This window comes from Puntigrus tetrazona, chromosome 22, assembly GCF_018831695.1.
Source record: "Puntigrus tetrazona isolate hp1 chromosome 22, ASM1883169v1, whole genome shotgun sequence".
Taxonomy (NCBI): domain Eukaryota; kingdom Metazoa; phylum Chordata; class Actinopteri; order Cypriniformes; family Cyprinidae; genus Puntigrus; species Puntigrus tetrazona.
The window spans coordinates 2,432,869-2,454,257 of record NC_056720.1 but is presented as its reverse complement, the minus strand read 5'-3'; the positions used below and the strand labels follow the sequence as shown (position 1 = coordinate 2,454,257).

General features: G+C 36.8%; 1 protein-coding gene across 1 annotated transcript in view; it reads left to right on the top strand.

The window, feature by feature from the left end:
* Positions 1-21,389, top strand: part of ptprsa (protein tyrosine phosphatase receptor type Sa) — a 172,329-nt gene that overhangs the window by 15,304 nt on the left and 135,636 nt on the right. The window contains 1 exon segment of the mRNA XM_043222235.1: positions 19,947-20,028. The gene's annotated coding sequence lies outside the window, so the exon portion shown is untranslated.

Here is a 21,389-nt window from a genome sequence, read left to right as displayed (position 1 = left end):
TTGGTAACTCCGTCTAGGTCTGTTGGCTCTGCCAATTGTCTTGTGTTTGCTGTTCTTGACCTCTTGTTGTGAACTTTATGGATTTGACTGACAAAACCACTGAGGCGTTTGAGTCTGTTAGAGGCTTGATCCAGATTTTCTGGCCTGCAACGCTTGCTGCGCGGCTAAACTACAAAACACTCGACTGCTTTGACGGGGTGATGTTTGGTCTTTAAGAAGTGACCAGAGAGAGGGTCATACATCATGGTGCATTTTTCCTCGTTCGCTATGTTGTACGAATCAAGGGTTTGATGGATAGCAGCCCTCCTGGCACTCTTGAGAGAGAGAGAGAGAGTGAGAAAGACTCAGCTATTGACAGTCTTGTGCCTGTGAGAAAAAGCTCATTCTTCTCTTTCTGTGTAGTGTGGAGCAGTACATCTTCTGGACGTCTTCAGGCTATATTCGAGTGTGTTCTTCACAGGGAGGTCTATAATACCTGGAGAAAGCTGCCTGTTAGCATTCCCATTCATTCAGTGGTGCAAGATATACACAATTTGACAATCCGGAACGCCACAGACAGGGTTCACTTTTAAGATCTGCCACTGGTGATGCATCTACTGTAAAATGATGAAGAATTATGTATATGTTGCTTGCAGGAAAATTAATTATTTAGAATGCTTGGTTACTTTTGAACAGCTGTCGATGGAGAAAGATGCTTTATGGAACCAGATGGCGCAGTTGGAGAATATAGACAATTGCTAACCAGTCCAAAGTGACACCTTGGTACTTCATAGAGATCTAAGCAACTGCTCGGTTCGTAGTTTTTAGATAAATTGACTGCCTAATGATAAAATTTGTATTTGTTGTTGAAATATTTATTTGCTGCTTCATAACAGATTTATTTAAACACACATTACACAATTAAGACATCCCTAAAATACAATGTAGTCTAATATTTCGCAAATTTTTCTTCTTCTTTGTGAACTAACAAGCTGTGGACACTGATGACTTGACTCTAGGTAAATTAAATACTATGTGACGTTTTGTTTACAAGCCATTTTATTGATGCTCTTTCGCAGTTAAAACACTGACTGGTTGATTAATTAAGGCATGATTTCGTGTTAAAACGAATATTAAAGAGGAAGGAATGATCACGCTGCCGTTTGAAACAGCAATCTGTCGCAACACGTCAAAGACCTTCAAAACGGCATTTAGTTTTGGAATTTCCTTAAAGTAATTAGTAACAAGAAGTTTCTTATTAAAAGTAAAAAAAATCAAACTGGAAGTGGTTCAAACAATGCTGTATTTGTTTGATCTATGTAGCCTACATGTGTGCCGAACTGAAATGCTTTTACTAAAAAAAATTTGTAAGTACAAATATGTTTTACTCCTTTTTAAAACAAATTAGCTAAAAATAGCGAAAGAAAAAGCAATTAAATAAATGTATCTGCATTTTTAAGTGACATTCGTCGCACAAGAGTTTTTAGATATCTGTAGTTGCTTATAGTGTAGCTATAACGCTTTGTAAAATGCTAGCCTGGCTGTAGATGATGAGTAGCTTGTAGCGAGCTGCAGTTTCAAAGTAGCCTTCTGTTAGCTAATGGAAAGGGGTCGGGAGCATTATTTTCACCTTTTCTGCCGTGTTTTGATGGATGTGAGGTGTTATGTTGGATGTGAGGGGCCGGAACATTCTGCCTAGCCTCACCTGATCTCAGCACTTCATCATGAGAGCAAGAAAGATGATTTGATAAAGATAAAGGAGGTGCTATGGCAAAGTGCCTGCCATTATATTTTGCACTCAGCCTGTGGTGTGTGGTTGAAGAAATCATGTGAAAAGACATAATTATGTTTTCACAGTGTTTCTTTGACATTACTTCAGTATTCGGGAGCAGAAATAGCTAAATAAAAACAGTAAGGAAGCTAAGCGCTAACAAGTCTCTACTGCTTCATTTTTGTGCTTCATTTATGTATTTAATTTTCTTATGAATTGTGGAGGCTGCTATTAGTTCCAGTCCTTTTTTAGAAACATCTAGTTAGCCTACTTTTTTAGCTTGTAGTGTAGCTATCTTCCCCACATTGTTTTCGTTAACGTTAACGGGTTAAAAAAGCTTTGTTTCATCTCATGTGTTTCACACTTAGCATTCTTTGTAATAGCATATAGCTGCTTTTGGTTTGCATAAAATACAGCTGTTGCCTTTTTGTGAAGTGCTTTCGCTAACTTTTTGTTATGTAGCTAACTACCTAATAGCTATATTCCTAATAGCAAATATATATTTTTGTTAGCTTGCTGTTTAGCCAAATACTTCAGGTTGTTTCTCTTTTAATTAGCATTCTTTCTAATGGCAAACAGCTGATATTTGTTAGCTTGTAGTTTAGCTAACAATTTCACCTTGTTAGGGTTTTCCCCTTAAATTAAATACCAAATATTTATCTGCTTTTGTTAGCTTGCTTAGCTTTTCACATTTTTACCTTCTTAATAGCATTGTTTCTAGCTAGCTGTTTTTTGTTGTCATGTAGTAGCACCTTTTGGGTTGTTTTTCTCTTCAAAAATGTATTTTGCTTCCCCTTGTATTGTTTCATAGCCTATATACGTTTTCAGCATATAGCTAGCTGATTTTTGCTAGCTTTTAATGTTGCTAACTACTTACCTTTACACGTTGTATCTTGTTCATTATCTAATAGCAAATAGATATATAGTTATATTGCCTTGTTGTTTAGCTAACACTTTCCCCGTTTGTTGTTTCTCTCTTAAACAGCATTTAAAAAAAATTAAATATAGTTAGCTGCGTTTGTTAGCTTGTAGTTTAGCTAACAGTTGCATCAGGTTTTCAGGTTGTTTCCCTATTGAAAAACATTCTTTCTATTATAGCACAAGTTAGCGATTTGTTTTTAGCTTGTAGTTTATTTCCCTTTTTTTAGGTTTCCCCCCTGCATTGTTTAAAATAGCATATAGTTAGCTGCTGTCGTTTGCTTGTGTAGCTAACTGCGTCCCCATTCCAAGCTCTTCTCCAAGTTTTCCCCTTAAATATCATTCTTTTCTAATAGCTACAAGTAGCTAGTGTTATTGTCGGTTAAACCCCCCCTACATTAAAAGCCGTTTCTAACTTGGCAAGCAGGTTTCACTTCCCAAACACTGCATTAGTTCCAGGTCTTTGTAATCCACTGAATTCCCAGAGAAGGCTGAGCGCTTCGAATGCCCGCGGTTCGCTCTGTCGGAGAGGTCATTACGTATTCCACTGAAAATCCAGTGGCTTTTGGGAGCGCTGGCTAAACATTTAAGATGTGCTATTTATGATGGAGCGATAGTCCTCACTCTGGCAACCCGAGTCGAGCGAGAGAACGGGAGTCTCGCTCCTGGTGAGAGGAGACCCCGAGTCGACCTTTCCTCTGATATTTCCCAGCGACTCGACTCCTTGTTGTCCTTGTAATTAATAATTCAGAGACACAGAGCTGAACATCTCTTAAGATGAGCCCTTGCTTCCCTTTCTGTAACCCATTTGTTTAAAAACACATTTTAGAGTACATGCAGTGAACTGAATATCTACAGCAACTTTTTTTTACAGTTAAATGCAAAAGAAGCTGAGTTATGTTGCTAATCTAATAAAGTCTAATAAGCATGAGCAAATCTAAACCAAGAATTTTATAACATTTTTAAAAAGATCTATTAAAAAACGATTAATTTACATTTTTAATGTGTTTTTTTGAAAATATTTTTTACAGTTTCATTTATATATCTATATATACATATATTTATTTACAATTTAGTCAGATTCTCTGTTTGTCGTGCCTTATTTAAAATGGTTTTATTGTAACTATTACATATTGTATTTTTACTATATTTTTTACTATATATTGCTATATTATATTTTTATTTTATAAAAGCATTTAACTTTTTTATTATTTATTTTTATTATATCATAGCATGATAAATATCATTTTTTTATTGAAATATATAATTTTGGGTCTTAATAAACAAAATGACTGGGGATGGATATTTCTTCGTTTCAAAAATGACAGCTTTTGTATTAGTATACTATCACTATTTACCACAGGACTACTTACATTACAATTTTTGTAGCTTTTTTTGCAATTTTCTTGCTGCTCAACCCCATCAATTCCAATAATTACATTTTACAGAAAAGCGCAGCTTGAACATTCTTCAAAACGTCTCATTTCATGCTTTACAGAAGAAAGTAAGTTATACGTGTTTAAAACCACCTAAATATTCACAGAAATGTTATTTTCAGGCCCACCGTAGTTTGTTAGACAGAAACCTTCCTCTACCAAACGAGACACGCTGTCAAAAATATATTTTTCGAAAGATTAAGGAGTAAGAAAATACTATTCAGGTTTTTCCACCCTGTTTAATTCGATATTACTTAACATATTTTTGTAAGCATGAATGAAATTTAATAGAGAAGCCTATTTATTCATACGCTGGCGTTTTTTGTGCTATGTTTAGCATTTTAAAAAAGCACACATCTCATCAAGGTCGCAATCTGTTTATCTTTTCCCGCGAATGCCGTCTATATTAAAACATGACCCGCGCCGTTTTAAAGAGACTGACCTGGTGATAACAAGCTAAAAGACTCGGAGGAGGCGACGGATGGATGTTTCTCGGCGCTCTCATTAAACGAGCTCGGGCCGGACGAGAGGTCACGAGCTCTATTGTGTCTCTACATCGAGCTGATACACATTCCTCGGTGTCACCGGATCCCGCCGCTGGTGGCTTTCCCTTGACAAAAACACACCAGATAGATGCTTTTTGTCAAGGGTTTGCTGTCGAAGGCCATTTTTGAAGAGCACGACAGAGACGGAGCGCAGCATTATATCGACTAAAAGACATTTAAGTGTCAAAAACTGATGTAAACGGACGATGTTTTTGATGTCTGCTGCAGCAGAAACCCTTTTCACCCCGAAACGTCTAGTAAGTTGCGTAAAAAGGAACGGTTATGTTGAATTAAACTCGTATAATAAAACCTTTGTATTGGTGTGTATTTCCGTTCGTTTTAGTTAATAAAAGTCATCTGGCGGATTGGTGCTGCGTAAATGAATGGCAATGACCCTTAAAATAATATTTCGGACATTTTTCACACTCCGTGTGGTTTTTGAAACCCATTCTTCTGGAAAGGACGAAACGAGATGTTTCGCAGAATGTTCAAGCTGCTCTTTTCCGTATCATTTCTGCAAAAATATAAAAATTGAGCGATTGCTAAAAGCTATAAAATTCTTCTAATCTAATATTAAGTACGTTTTTTCCGACCCACTGGCACTGGTAGATATTTTCAAGCATAAACTTAATTTTTTTTATAATTTTTAAAGGTTATTCAGAAAACAACAGTCAGCAAGCGACACATTTACATTATAAAAGTAAAGTAAAAAGACTAAAAAATTTTTTTTTCTTGTGAAACCTACTCTGTTGATCTTTGTTGTATTTATAGCTTTATATATTATATATATATATATATATATATATATATATATATATATATATATACATACATTTTTTTTTTTTTGCTTAAAGTAATAAACAATATTCAAATATAGTCATAAAAATAATATTGTTTTTAATTCATAAATATAATGCTGTATCTCAATTTGCAAGTAACGCATTTAAGTTTACGTTTAAAAAACAATAATTAATATTTTATAGCCATTTCTGTGTGTTTTCCGACCTTAGGTGCACTGTGTTTGTCACGGGACACCGTGGGAGTCGTAGGGTTCAAATAACTTTATATTTTCATTGATTGTTTTATTGGTTTTCTGTGAATGAAACTTCAGCTGCGTCTGTCTGACTGAGATCGGCTGCTTTAGCTCATTTTCATTTGCTCATTTCAGAAAGTGACTGTTAATCAATCAGCTGGGAACGAGGAAAAGAGAGCCATGCCTGATTCTTACTCAAGAGCGTGTAGGAAATATCAACGTTTTATCAAATAAGGTCCGATACTCAGATCTCAGCTTCAGTAATGATTGTTCCACAGTTTTAGCATACATCTGCCAATAGAAAGTTATATGAATCAAGAAATGAATGAGCTTTGTTCCGAATGGACACTAAACAATTTCCTTCCAACTAAAAATGCTAACTTTTATTAATTAATTCCTTTTAAGACAGTTTTTGTGAGCTTTTAGCGGTCCGTTAAAATACATTGCTCATAATTGCGTTTCTAAGCAAATTTAATATACAAAAATGTCGCATTATTTATTATTGTAAACAATATGTAAAATATTATTATATAATATTGTTTAATAATATAGCAAATAGACTAGTAATGCCTTTTATTATTAAATTATTACACACGGTTCAAAAAATAATTAAACCTTTTTTTTTGAGAATAAATCTTTAATCTTTGTGATTTTTTTTTTAAGCATGGATCTCAAAAAACGTATTAATTTTTGCTGTAAACAGTAAAAAAAAAAAAAAAGTGTTCATAGTAATCGCAGTATACATCTGTGTATCTCTTAAAATGTGTGTGTGTGTGTACATACATAACACTAAAATATCATGCTAATTAATTAGCAATTTACGCAATGCATTTTTGGTTTAAACTAAATATTTCAACACTCCTTAAACAACAAAAAGAAATGAAATGGGTGTTTTTTTCTTGTATATCCCAGATACCGCCTCTGCGTCGTCAGGAGATCGATGGTTTCGTTCGTTTCATTCGAGCGCCTCAGATGCGGTTCGCAGCCGTGGTTTAGCCGTAAACGAGTTGGCGTACGCTTCAAGGTCGGCTCGTTTGCATGCGTGCGATTTTTCTTTGTTGTAACGGCGTTATCCAAAGTTATTTACAGTTGTGTGTTTTAATGAACGAGGCGGCCCGGGAGCTCCCGCGTGAGATTGAGACAAATGTTTGTGTGTCGGCGCGAGCACTCGGCTGATTAACTCGCGCGGGACGCCGTTTTATCTGCTGCGCCGTTTGATGTATGACATCTTTTTAAGACGCGGTCGAACGCAATCTCAGGCTCTTTCATTGCCCGGGCCCTTCGTCTCAGCAGATTGCCTCTGCGTCCCCGGGGACCGGGTCCTGCGTGTTCGTGCTCCACGGGGGTCAAACGTCCTGAAAAACACACGCTTTAGAAAGAAAACATCGCAGGAGGGAAGAGAAATCAATTTCGGCCCTTTTGTTCGATCTTTATCTGAAATTCTGCGTCGTTTCGCGTCGATGTGAATCACCCGGGCGTCATTTATTAGTTCGATGGCGTGTTTTCGTGTCCCTCTCTTCGGCTTTTGCGGTTTAAGCGCATTTCTCGATGTTCGCGATTCGCCTGGAAAGGCTGGAAGTGTTCGTTTGACAGATTTCCCATGATGCCCTGCAGGCCGAACACTGGCAGGAAATGGGTTTCTTGAGTCACATTCAGTCAGTCGTCCACATCAGCGTCGTAATACACCACTAAACTAATGATAAACTCATTTTTATCTAATTTTTATTATAATTTTTTTTTTTTGGGGCTGTTCTTTGCGTGAAATATATCATACACACAAAATATATTATAAAATACATTATATAAACACACATATTTTTTATTTTTGATTATTTCGTGATTTCAATATCTTATGAAAGCTTTCTTATGGCTATGTATACAGCCCAAAAAAAATATTATTATACAATATTGTGTAAAATAATACATCAGTGCAATATATTTTACATTGCAAAAATTATGTCTATCTACTATATAACCTTGCTGAATTGGCTTATTATAATATGTTAACATTATATAATAATTAATTTTATATTATAATTAATATTAATTAAAATAAATAATAAATTATACATTAATGTGAATACAAATATATACCTAACAGATATTTTCACTTGTTTTCAGGTATGTTAGGTTAGCAAATAAATAAATAAATAGCAATATCAATACAAATGTAATATTTTTACCCCAACCAAAAGTAGTTTGGACTCTTTAAAGCTCGTGATCTTCAGGCGCCTGCGGGGCATCCCTGGATGCTTTGTGCAGCAGATCTCATCTGATTGACAGTAATTATGAGAGGAACGGCTGATCTCTCCATACGAGACCCTCAGCGGTGTCCGTTACAGTCAGCCAAGCTCCTCGTGTTCCTCCCATGCTCTTCATTATGCGCTGGAAACACGTCCTGGGCTCGCCAGGAAATGAAACGCTGGAGAAATATGACGTAGTCCATCGGTGACTCGCACTGCGGCATCACCTCTGGCCCGATCACGTCGTTCGCGGCGTTTATTGCTCCATTAAAGACTGTTAGCTGTGGTTGTGTGTCTTTCGTTTGCAATGCTGTGCATTTTCAATCTTTTAATCGAGGGATGTTTCTTAATTACTGGAGAAAAACAGCTATCTTTGTCTGGCGCTAGTTTGTGTAGCATCGTTAGCTTCAGCTTGATCTAATTTTCAGATTGCTACGACAAAAGTACGTTTTCTGTGGTATTATGATATCTTTTTTGGAGCTAAACAAACTTTCTTTAGCTGTTAGCGTTGTTATGCTAGGAGGCTAAGCTGTTAGCTTGCTATCTATTGACTAAATGAAAACACTTCGATCTTTTTAGCCTTTTGCAATGTAATATGTCATTAAAAAACATACCAGTTAACATTTGATTAGGAATAGATAAAAACTAAACTAATATTTTTAAGTAATTAGATAATCAGGCTTCGAATATAGTACTTATAGAAAGCTGATTTTAACCAATTGAATGGCTTTATTGAGGAAGAAGGATTGGATTTTTTCATGGAATTGCATTCGTGATCATGCAAGCATTTTTCTCTTACGGCCGCCATTTTGAATATCATTAATATCATTGTAATTAATATCTAGTGTTATCCCAGTATACACGGCTCACATTTCTCCTGTACGCCAAATTTCAGGGGCTTGTTACGATAATGGTACATTAGCCAATTAGCAATTAGCAGTTGCTAGTCACGTGAGATTTAGCTTCAGGTGACTGACGAGTTTAGACCTCCTCAGCCTCCATATATCTCCGATGTGTTTCCTTGAAAACATTAAGAGAAGCCACTCTCGCAGATCCTAATGCTAACAGGAACGAACATGTTAAATTAGCCATATATCGTTAATATTTTTCACCATATTATAGTAGTTGATTTGGTTGTTTTGGTACTTGCTGTTATTGGTACATTAGCCAGTTAGCATAGTTAAGATGTTAATCAGGACTAGCATTTAGCTAGTCTTTAGCTTCGGCCTTCAGTTGCCGTGTATCTTGCTTGTGTTTGCTTGTAAACGTCCACATGCTAACAGGAACAGGATAGCTCAGGAGTGATGTGCCCGGGACTTGCTAAATTAGCTTTATTAGACAGTTAACGTTATCAGAACTTTGTTGATACTAGTAGCTCCAGAGTTGATATTTAGGGCTCAGCTAAATGGCAACCACAACGTTAGCTTAGATCGCCGTCGATCTTGATTGCATTTGCTTGTAAACGTGAAGCTGCATTCGCCAAACCGCGCTCTAAGAGGAAATATCATTTTGCATTAGCCGTATATCGTTAATACTTCGCTATTCCGTTTTTCGTCTGATTTTGTTTTGAATGCTCTCGAAGTGACTTTCTCCTGCCTGATGTGTTTGACACCAAATCTCATGGGGGTTTGAGTCTTGCTACTTCTTCTAACGTTAGCCAATTAGCATTATCAAGATGTCATTTATGTTAGCAGCTCTAGAGTCGCTAGTCGCGTGACATTTAGCGTCATCCGACTCTCATCCACAACCTTAGCTCCGACCTCCTCAGTCGCTGTTGCTTGTAAATGTCCACGCGCTAATAGGACATGACTAGCGCATATACATGTTTTTCAGCGTCTGATTTATTTTCTAACGCTCTCAAAGTAAAGTTATTTGACTTCAAAGCTCAGAAGTGAAGTGCCCGGGACTTTATCAGGACTTGACTCATACTAGCAGCTCAGAGATTCTAGTCACATGACATTTGGTTTTACTAGATTGACATCCACAATGTTAGCTTTCTCCAGGCACTGTTGATATCCGTTGCGTTTGCTCTTAGCCGCCCTCTCCGATCCGTGTGCTAACAGGAAATGACTTCAGCTCCGGCCGTGGGAATTGAACTTGCCGTGAAATCAATAGCTGTTGAAAAATCCCTTTCGCAGACTGACAGTGCCCTCTCCTCCGCGTCCGCTCCGCTTCTCATAGTGAGGTGAACGAGTTAGCATGCTAGCGGCGGTTTGGATGGTGGTTTTCCAGGGCTAAAGCGCGTGTTCTTTCGACCCCGTCCGGCCTGGTTTCCCGGCGGCGGCTGCAAGCGTCCATTATGATGTTGTCGCTGAGGGCAAGGTCCTGCCCTGCTGAACGCTGGAGCAGGGGCCGCGCTAATGCCCCCACGGGGCCGATAATAGGAGAATAATCCTCTTATTCGTGCCCGGGGCCGTCTATAGGAGCAGGACACCTCTTTCCGGGAGCGCTGGGACCCCGCGCTTGACACCAAGCCACCAAACCCCTGTTTATTGTGTTAGCTGAGCTGCTAACAGATGAGTTCCTGATGGGTGCTGTCGAAGTATCAGAGCTGGTTTCTTTAAAAAGGGATTTACAGATTGCATTTTATAAATGCACTTTATGTGTAATATGTAATATTGTAATATAATATGTAATAAAATGTAATATTATTATATTATATACCGTATTATAATATTTACCATGTAATATTAGATTAATTATATATTACTACAATAATATTTATTATTCAAATGTACTTTTAAAAACAAATATTTTAATGCATTATGTAATAACTTTATATATGCTTTTGCGATATAAAACATAAATATTTTTAATGTTTAATGATTTTAATATATTAATTGTAAGTATAAAAATTTATTATATCGAATATATTAACGTTAGTATCAATAATTTCACTATTAAAAATGTTATAAAGCAGATTTACAAGTCAATTAAAAATAATAAAACCGCCTCAGTTAATAAAGTCTAATTAAATATGAATATTTCATAAACATTAAAATAAACATTTTAATATATTTATTTTAAATATTAAAATGAATTTTCATTTATAAAAAGTAAACATATTATTGCACTCTTAATATTATGTATTTAATATTTTTAAGAAATATATTTTGAAGTGATTTTGAAGCCAATTAATAAAAAGAATGCATTTTTTTTATAGTATAATAGAAAATGTTCATATGAATATTTAATAACTCTATTTTGTAGTTTGTATTAAATATACTTTCAATTAAAAGGAAGTTAAAAATATTTTAAATTAAAATATATTTTTATATACAAAGTGTATGCATGTTTCTATGTATGTATTCATTCATTCATTTATTCACTATATGTATATTTATGGCGGAGTTCTTTCCAGCCGTCCTGGCTCTTAATGCTGTCTTCAGACAGTGTGTTACAGAGGTGCGGGTCAGAAACGGAGACCTCAGGCTCTTAGCGTGATGCTAGCTGCTACGCTGGAATACAGATAAGCCGTAGCGGCGCTGGACGCAGCGGGGAAAGCGAGGATCAATTCCCATAAAAGCCCGGTTTTACACGTTGGCTGTACTCGCTTTAAATCAGCCAGAAATTGAATTTGGATGAATTGCATCCTGGTTACGGTGATGTTCGCTGTTACCTCGCTCTCCCGTTTTAAGTGGTTTTTCCTTCCACTTTCCTTCGCGCCGTTTAAGTGCATGTTGAGAGTAAACAGCGATGGATACAAATCTTCAAATGGGATTCTGGGAAGGTGGAGGGAGCCGAGAAAGTGAGGACCGATGAAGAGCGGCAGGGTTTATCCTCATCAAATCATCAGCACATAACACCTAAAATACCTTTTTACATATTTTTACTACAAATTATGAAAGTATGTATTTTTTTTCAGGTATAATTTACTTTACTTTTTTGTTTTTCTTCTACATTTTTATTCTAAATATTTTATAAGATATATTTATATATATATATATATATATATATATATATATATATATATATATATATATATATATATATATATATTAATAAGTAATCCTAATAATGTAAATATAAAATATTATACATGATTGACTATTAATATATTATATATATTATTACGTTGTTATTATCAGATCACTTTTTTATCATTTTAATAGGGAATTATATTAATCTTCAAAAACTAAAAGTGCAAGATTGCACATATTTTAATGCAAAAAGTACATTTTTATTGTTTTTCTAATTTGGTTATAGTTATAGCTGAAATCTATTGATGTTTAATTTCCAATAAAACATGACAAATATTCATCGTAGTGTGATGCGAGCTTGTATAAACTAATACCGCGAGGCTTTCTCGCCGATTGGCTGTCGTAGCGGGTGGGCGGGGCTTCTCTCGTTGGTTTCTGTGATCGTTTGAATGGATCGATGGACTCTTATTCCCAGCATGCCTCACGCACACACACTTGAGCGTCTAACCCACACCAAACTCCAACTTTTGAGCCGAAACTCCAATCCTCTTCAGGCCGTCCCGTATCAGGCTCTTTCGGAGTAAGTAATGGCTCTATTTGTTTGCTGTCGCAGCGGTGTATGTTCATAATAGAAGCTGAGAGGACTCTGGCAATAAAGCGGTGGCGTATAAATCAATTAGAGCCGAGGTAGATTCATATCTGACGTCTGAGGCCGGAGTAACTCTGGCCATTACTCAGCGGCTGATTGCATCCGGCCTTCGGAGCCGCTTACTCGGGCCACCTGCGCTAAATGCCTCCCGAGTTTTTAATTTCCACAGGAACACAGATCGCATCTGAGGAGGCTCGGCTCGCGTGACGCTAATTTATTTAAGCAGGCCCGGCGGGTTATTCCGCTGCCGGACGGAAACGGAGCTAGTGACGGCGGGATATTGGGAGATCCGGATCTAGATCGGCGATTCTCCACTTTACGATCCTGATCCGACGTCAACCGGTCCGACAGAACAAGAAAACGTCTAAAATGACCTCAAAACCTGCTTGTATTAAGAGCAAGCGTAACTTTTAATTACAATATGTAAGGTTGAGATACTATTAGTGATTTATATTAGTAAATCTTAATTTAATTTTAGTCAGTACTTTAGTATTAGTACTATTTTTAGTTTTTATATTAATTCTAAAGTAACAACGTTTTAATTTACTTTTACTGTAATTTTCATTTTTGTCATTTTGGTACGTTACGTTTTTTTCCATATTAATTTATATCGTATTTTTTCTTTTGTTGGACGTGTTGACATTTTAACCACGTTTCCCGCCTATTTTCAGCGCGATTCATATAATCGTTATTACAGTAGGCTACCTTAAAAAAACCATTACACTTTTTTAAACGGTGAAGCACTTAATTGTGTAAAAGGACACTTAGGCAAGCGTTCAAAACTTATTATAAACTCGATAAAAAGTCCACCAAGATGAGTTTCGTTCGGACGCGGTACGTTCGTGGTCACTAATAACATGATTTGATGACTGTTTGTAGTTAGCGACATGTTCTCATTAGCATTCGGCGGGTTTTCCCTCCAGCTGTGATCGAGTGCTAACCCGCTAGTCGAGATCAATCCGTGTTCTTCCTGACTGAATATATGTCTTTCTGAAGGCGGTTTTGTTTGCCTCGACGATCTCCTCAGAGTGATCTGATGTAGTTTCGCGCCTCGCGAGCGGAGCGCGCCTAAATATCAACGGCTCTGTTTCCGAGCGCGGGCTTTTCATTCCGATAAAAGCCTCCGGATCCCCTCGAACGGTCCCTCTTCCGCAGATAATGCAGATGTTGTCTGTGCAATCATCATTACGTCGCGGGCGGGTTATTTACAGGGGTTTTGATCCGCGGTAATGTTTTAAATTCGCCGTCAAAGCCGCTATTTATCCGCGGACGGCGGCATCATACGGCTCGTTTCTAATGAGGCTGGATTAGCGTGGATGATCCGGCTCTGGTCCGGCGTCGCCGAGGTCAAAGGCAGCCTGGAATTCCGCGCCACAAATCCGCCGGCGAGTAAGATCGAGTCATAATAATAAAGTAAATGATTTCTCGGTCGCACCCCCTTCGCGCGCGCAGGATAAACACAGATTATGAGCGTCATGTATATTCATGAGAAGCCTCTGATTAATTTCATGCTGGCATGTCGATAATGCGGACTTAAAAACTCCCTTAAAGTGCATTTTCTCCCCCTCAGTCTCTTATTATTTGTCCATTAATACTATATCCACTTCCGTGATTGAAACCACAGTTTTGGAACAAAATGGCCGACTTTTATTTGCGTCGCTAAAGCTAGTTTGATCGCAAGCGTATAAGAAATTAAATTGTATTTTTTAATAGTTTTTACACCATTTGTAATGTGTGTTTGTGTATCTTAACTGGAAATTATAGCAAAACGTAAACACGTTTATTATTATTATTATTATTATTATTATTATTATTTTACATTGTAAACATTTGAAAAATATTCAAATATATATAAATAAAAAAACAAGCACATTCAAATTCAAAATACTTTTACATAAGTAAGTAAAAGTAAAAAAAGTAAAAGAACACTTAAAAATAGATTAAGAAAAATCACAACATCAAAAGCATGGAATTAATAATAATAATAATAATAATCACAACATTAAAAGCATTATATTGCTTATTTTAAAAATATTTAATAATTTCTACTGCACCTCACTTTATGGAATCTTTTTGAACAAAATGGCCGAATTGCGTTTTTTGCATCCCAAGCGCACCAAACGAAATCCCATTTTTACGTCACGCGAGCGATATTTGCGTATTTCTCTTGCTTTTCTTAACGCGTTTCCATCTAACGTCTCATTTCGAGCTCCCCTGAAGCTGCTGTTTCGCTGACCAACAAGTACAGTAACTTTGAATAAAAATGGCGGCAAAGTAGTTTTTTGTCGAAATGGCGTCGGAAAATACGTCGCGCAAAACTCACGCCGATCGTCCCTCCGCGCCATAAACATACGCTTTATACGTTTAAATGTGTCGCTTTTAGCAAAGAAACAACTCTTGGTGCATAAAAGTGGCCGCTGTTAAAGTTTTTCCAGGTTTTCCAGGCTCTCCGGACATGAGCGATGAGGCGTTCGGCCGTAAACAGGTGCGCGGCGACTGATTTATCGTAATTAATCCGACATGTCCGTTCCTCCGGCTGCGACGCATCTGCGGCCCAGAGCTCTTCCCAATGTCACCATGTCAGCCAAGGGCGACGAGATTACTCTGATTAAAAAACTCAAAATAATTAATTTTTTTAAGGATTCCAGCCTCGGAGAGCTGGGTAATGAGGCGGATCATGAGGATGCGCGTCTGGGGTCGTGGCACGCTTAAGATCTGCTCATTTGGAGCGCAGTCGTTGAGCTACAGCTGTCTGATACGACCGTCCGACAAGAGCTGGCAGGCCTGGCCGTAATTATTATTTTGCAGTTATGGAAAAGCTGGCTGTTTTTAATGGAGGGCCGCGGCGGCGCTTCTCTTCCCAAAACAGGCCCGCTAATCAAACTCCAGGCAAGACGGAGACATTTATTCCCAGAGAAAACCAGAACCAGAATTAAAGCAATGCAAAAAGCTCGTGATTAATCGTTTGAAAGCCCTAATTATTAATTCAATATTTAGTTTGTGTTTTAACAAAATTAAATAAATATTTTGTGATGACAATAATAATAGTTGTATATGTAATTATTGTTTTATATGTTAATTAATTTAATGTCCTTTGAATAAATATAGCATTAATAAACTAATGGATAAACGTTACATTATTACATAGTACGTTATATTGTAATTGCAATACTTAATATTCATATATACATTTTATATAACATGCATTAACATTACCATGTATTGTTAATATCATGCTAAATTTATATATTGAAATATTTTGTTTGCATTTTAACAAAATTATTAATACAAATATGTTTTAGTTGGCAATTGGTTAAATTGACCTAATAATAATAATTTTATAATATTATATTAATGTTATATCTTAATTGTAATAGTCATAATATTTCATGTCAGCATACTCAAAAATTGTTTCATATATTAAAATGTCAACATATTTAAAAAAAAAAAACATCATTTCATATTAAAAGTACTACTTAGTTATTATTACAACATATAATTAATGTCCTATATTTTAATTAATTAATTAATTGTAATATTACCTATACATTAACATAGGAATTATATTGTTATATTTTAAATATAATACTTCTAATATTTAATAATGGAGTATTAAATGAACAAGTAGTTTAATCTAGTTAGTTGTTTTGTGGTAGATGGCCAGTGGTTTAAGGAGAAACCCAGAGCAGGAGCTCAGGATCCAGATGAGCGCGTCCGGCTAACGTTCCCAGGAGCGTCCGTGAAAACACACGAGCCATAAGTTTGGCCTGACTTTGGCGCGCCGATCTATTTATCCGGTAACTGAATCAATTTGCTCTTCATTGCGCCGCGACCTCTGGAGCTTCGGCTCGATGCGGTCTCCACAACACTCCCAAAGTCACCCGCGTTCACACACACACACACACATACACACACACCCACCCACCCACACACACACACTCACACACACAGACACACACACACACACACACACACACACACACACACACACACACACACACACACACACACACACACACACACACACACACTCACACACACACACACACACACACACACACACACACACACACACACACTCACTCACACACACACACACACACACACACACACACACACTCACTCACACACACACACACACACACACACACACCGACCGACTGCTCACACGGGATTTCATACGATACAGTTAAACGCTTCGAGAATTTGGCAAAATTCAAATATGCTTAACGATAATGAAAAATGTTGAGGTGCAGTCTGTCGTCATTTACGTTTTTGTATTTTTATGCAAAAATAATCATAAAAATTATTTAAAAAAAGAATTATGTATTAATAATAAAGTATTCAAATATATAAAAATAATTTATTGTCTTGTATTGGCTCACAGTCGAATTATGATCATTACTTTTGGTCAAAAATAAAATGTTTATTAACATTTATTAAAAACAAGTTCATTAATTCGAAATGAATAAAAAGGTATTATTTAGTGGTTTATTTAATAATAATAATAATATAATAATATTACATTAATGTTGCTTCTCTTTCTTCTTATTATTTTTATTCTATTTTATAATTAAATAATAATATATTAAATCAAAATAATTATAAAATAAATACATTTAACGTTGCTTTTTTTTGTTAAAAACCTATTAAAAAAACCTATGCATTTGGAGACTTTTCAGTTCAGCGCGAGTGCGATATTACGAATTATTTAAATAAATTAAGTTATTATCAGTATTAGCTTTACCATAAGCTTCATCATGCTTCAGTTTGCTCAGAATCATTTGTTAAATCATTACGGTTTTCGTGAGATTTTGCATCATGCACCCAGGCCTCGAGTGAAGTGCCGCTGACTGTATATATATATATATATTATTTTATTTTTTTTTTACCCTCGCTCTCTTCTTCCGAAAGCCTTTCGCACACAGTTTTTCATCACGCTTCCACCATCTCCCGATTTACCCTGCACCATGATGCTCGGCCATCTGTCGCGCGGTGACCGTTTCCCATGCCAGTGTTTCTAAGAGGGGCCCCGAGAAAGCCTGCTACATTTAGACTCTTATTAGCGCGACACTCTACGATGCGTCGCCCGCCGTCCTCTCCTCTGCACGGAGGCTAATGTACTGTCGCGTCCCCCCGGCGGGCCAGCGCTAGCGTTAGCTCACAGCTATGCTATATTCAGCCTGATTAATGAAGCGTCTGACGGAGGGAGCGTCTGCTGCGCCGAATAAATGTCGTACATTAAACAAATTCCCAGCGCGGGCACTGGCTCGGTTTTGGCAGCCGAAGCTGAGAGGGCGCCGCGCGGCCCACCCTCCCTGCCCCGGGGCCTTGTGGGACCTCTCGCGGCACTCAGCGGTTATGATTGGGTAGTCTCGAATTAAAGCGTCCCGTCAGGACGAGGAATCATGTCCGCCCGCTGGCTGGCTGGCTGGCTGGTTGTCGTGGAAACCACGTCCCGAAGGAGGCTGAGGCTCATCTACGGGCAGGGAGAGAGCGAGGATGAGCTGAGAGATAAAGGACGAAGAGCTCGCTTCCGACGGCGATGCGCGCGAAAACGACGCATTAGCGATAAATCGGCGAACGTCGGGGCGCCTGTTTACGAGGAATCGTGTAATGCGTCCGAAATCATGAAATGACACAGTTGTGCTTTGTAGCGCGCGACGGGATGTCGAGTTTACCGTTGCGTCAGGGATCGATTCGCGGAAACTGATTTGTTGGGCAATTTTAAAAGCGAGGACTTTCGTGATTTTGTTTTTGCGTTCTAAAATGAGTCTGCAGTATCATGACATAAGAGGTTATTAAAGTTTAGTTAATAAATTAGCGAGAGTAACACATAACAGTCGTTTTTTTGTGTTGGAAAATGTATGATGCAGTTACGCCACGGGATCTCACGCTTACTGTTTATGTTACCGTACTGTTTAAGTTTACAGTTGAAGTTAGCGGTAAATTAGACTTTCATGATTTTGTGTTTTTGCATTGTAAGATGAGTCTACGATTCATAGCATGGCATGGTATGATATAATATTCGTAATTGCACCACGACAGGATTTCGTAATTGCGTTACTGTGACATATTAGCGATAAATTAGCATAAGCAAAAATAGTTTTTCGTGTCGTAGTGTTTTGTGTCGTAATTAGCAGAAATATTCATTTGTCGTTTGACATTTTAAAAGTGAGGACTTGCGTGATTTTGCTTTTGCGTTCGAAAATGAGTCTGCAATTCATTTGAAATATCATGACATAAGAGGTTCTTAAAGTTTAGTTAATAAAAAAGTGGTTTTACGCGTCATAACAGTAGTTTTTTGTGCTAGAAAATTGTAGTTACACAACGGGATCTCACGCTTACTGTTTATGTTACCGTACTGTTTAAGTTTACAGTTGAAGTTAGCGGTAAATTAGACTTTCATGATTTTGTGTTTTTGCATTGTAAGATGAGTCTACAATTCATAGCATGGCATGCTATGATGTAATATTCGTAATTGTACCACAACAGGATTTCGTAATTGCGTTACTGTGACGTATTAGCAATAATTAGCATAAGCAAAAATTGTTTTAATAGTCATAGTGTGCAACAGAATATCAGATTTACTGTTGTGCTAGCGAATAATTCGCGGAAATATTAATTTGTCGTTTGACATTTTAAAAGCGAGGATCTCAAAGTTGCGTTACTGTTGCATTCGCGATTAATTAGCAGGAATAGAAACGTGTTGGACATTTTAAAAGCGAGGACTTTCGTGATTTTGCTTTGGCGTTATAAAATGAATGCACAATTCATAACGTGATATAATATGCCTCAACAGGATCCCAGAGTTTCATTATTATCGCGTTGTCTCAAGTTTACCGATACTGTCGCGTTAATTAGCGATTCAATTTGTTGGACATTTTGAGAATTTTGTGTTTTTGCTTTTTAAAAGGAGTATATAATTCACAACATGGCATAATGGGATGTAACACAGCAGGATCTCAAAGTTTGCTGATTGTTGCGTTAGCGATAAATTTGCTCTAATGCGACATTGTTGCATTGTAGCTAATGCTGATTGTTGCATTAGCGATAAATTACAGGTGACTTAGTGTGGTTTCGCGTTGCAAAATGCGTCTAAAAAATCTTAATACAGCTCAGTTATGAATTGTAGCTGTTGCGTTAGCGATAAATTGGCGCACAACATGGCGGTTTTGTTCGACATCGGTTTTTGTGTTTCTGCGTTCGATAACGCGACTGCATCAAGTTAGTGATAAACCAGTCGTGGTTTGGCATGCCATCCAGGTCAGAAGCGATGTTTTTGTCTGGAGACTGTGAAAGCAGCATATCGATCGGCTCTCGTGTCGACTAGCAGACGGTCACTCTCGCATCTTCAGAAAGCTTCGGTCTGGGCTCTGAACTCAGGAGGGAGCGGTTCATTCGTCAGTCCTTTTCATTAACTTTTCTCTTTCTTTCTCCTCTTTGCTCAAGGTTCAACTGAGGCAGCCCCGAGAAAACGCCACTAAAAACAGCCGAAGAATGAAGCAGAAGGAATATTAAAAACAGCAGAGAGGTAAAAATCAAATCAAACACTATTTGACCCTAAGTTTTCCTCTACGGCCTAGGTTTTATATGTATACATATATATGTGTGTGTGTGTGTGTGTGATTTAATTTTAATAGATTAGCAAACTTAAAAATGTATTGTTTAACCGTGATTTAAAAATTTAAAAAAATTAAATATTCAAATATAAATAATATAAATAAAATAAATAAAAAATATTCAGTGAAATGGATCAAATGTATTGATATGAATTTACTATTAATATATTCATTTAATTGATTTAATATTTTTGTATGCGTTTTATTAATATTTCAATTATTTTACAATTCATTTTTAATCCTGCTGATTCCTCCGTTTTAAAAAAAAAACTCTTTATTTGACATCAGTTAAAGGCTGAGTGTGTATTCATGTGCTTTTGTGTGATATATAAAGCGCGTCGGAGGTCAAATTTCTTGATTTGGTTCAGAAAGGCAGCTTGTAGTAAAAGTGACACGCATTAGAGGTGAAGTGCTTAATTCCTGAGTTGTTTCGGCTCTTCAGTAATCTGTTTTTAACGGCGGCGCTCGAGTGTGTCCTTGTTGTTTGCTCTCATTGACTCTGGAGTTTAGCCTTGAGTCTGCGGCGTATTACAGGCCAGACGGCCCGGTTATTTGCGCTCGCCGCCGGGTTTTTTTATTCACCTCCGGGGGTCGCCGCGTGCAGACTCGTATCCGGTCCTGTTTCTGCAACACGTTGCTCTCTTTTGTACAACATTTCAGCTATTTTCGCAAATTCTTTAAACAGCAATGCAATAAATTCGCTTCGTTCATTTAGCGAAGCTCTGATTAGTAACGGCGCTATTTAGGGATTTTTATTTCTTTTATTCAGTCAGAAATGTTGTAGCTTTTATTGCTTTGTTAGTCGTAGTAGTGTTCTTTTAAGACATTTTTCGAAAATCGATTTTATTTAAAAAACAAAACTGCTGCATTTATACACATTATTTTTATTATTATTATTATTATTATTTGAAATATTTGTTAATTTAGTGCATGCAATGTAAAGCATTTCTTTATGTTTATTTAATTATCAACCTAGCAAATCTACAGCTTTTTGCGTCTTTTATTATTTAAAACAATAACGAATAAAATCTAAAAAATTAAGTTTACAAAATTATACTGTCCGTTAAACTTTAAAGCAACGTAGCAATAAATTGGCATGCGATGAATTTATATTTAATGGTTTCATGAACGTATACTTGAAATATATTTTTTGTATTAAATATTAGAAAAAAACTATTTAATTTTGTCTGGTGGCCGAAGCTAGTTACATTTAATTTCCATTTACTTGCTGTACTAAAATGAAATAAAAATACGAATACGAAATGAAAACAGT